Here is a 543-nt window from a genome sequence, read left to right as displayed (position 1 = left end):
CTTCATGATAGACAGGTTGTGTTTTATAGCTCTTGAAGTTGAATTCGTCGTGTTCTCGCCGTTTGGAAGGAAATGACGAGGTTTTTTCTTTACCTATGCCACTGAATACCTGGTTTAAATAGACATTTAGCGCTAAATAGGTTAAACATACCACAGTGCAGTACTTGCGAGCGATGGACTCCCAGAACCAGAACGAGCTCGAGTTGCTTGAAAACAAGAGCGTGTTGCCGTGTCGTGGATCCTGCAGATGCGCTCAAACGTTCTATTATTGCGTGCGTTCTGCCCTTGCGAATCAAGTTGCATCGAACGCTCTTCAGCTGGCAAATAACCTCAGGTGGAATGAAGCGATATGTCATTGATACCGACGCCACACAACGTGTCTGCTGATCACGTGTGCCGCTTCGCATTCGTTTTGTGAGGGATTCCTCTCATACTCGAGCCAAAAGAGTCCGGTGAAGGTCGCGGCACCATCTGGTTTTTCAAAATATCTATTTCAACAATATTTGGTGTCGCATCTGTCCAACGATGGTCCCACGCTGTCCA

The sequence above is a fragment of the Saprolegnia diclina genome, assembly GCF_000281045.1.
Source record: "Saprolegnia diclina VS20 unplaced genomic scaffold supercont1.104, whole genome shotgun sequence".
NCBI classification, from domain to species: Eukaryota; Oomycota; class Saprolegniomycetes; order Saprolegniales; family Saprolegniaceae; genus Saprolegnia; species Saprolegnia diclina.
The sequence above is the reverse complement of the archived record's forward strand: the minus strand, read 5'-3'. Positions refer to the sequence as shown.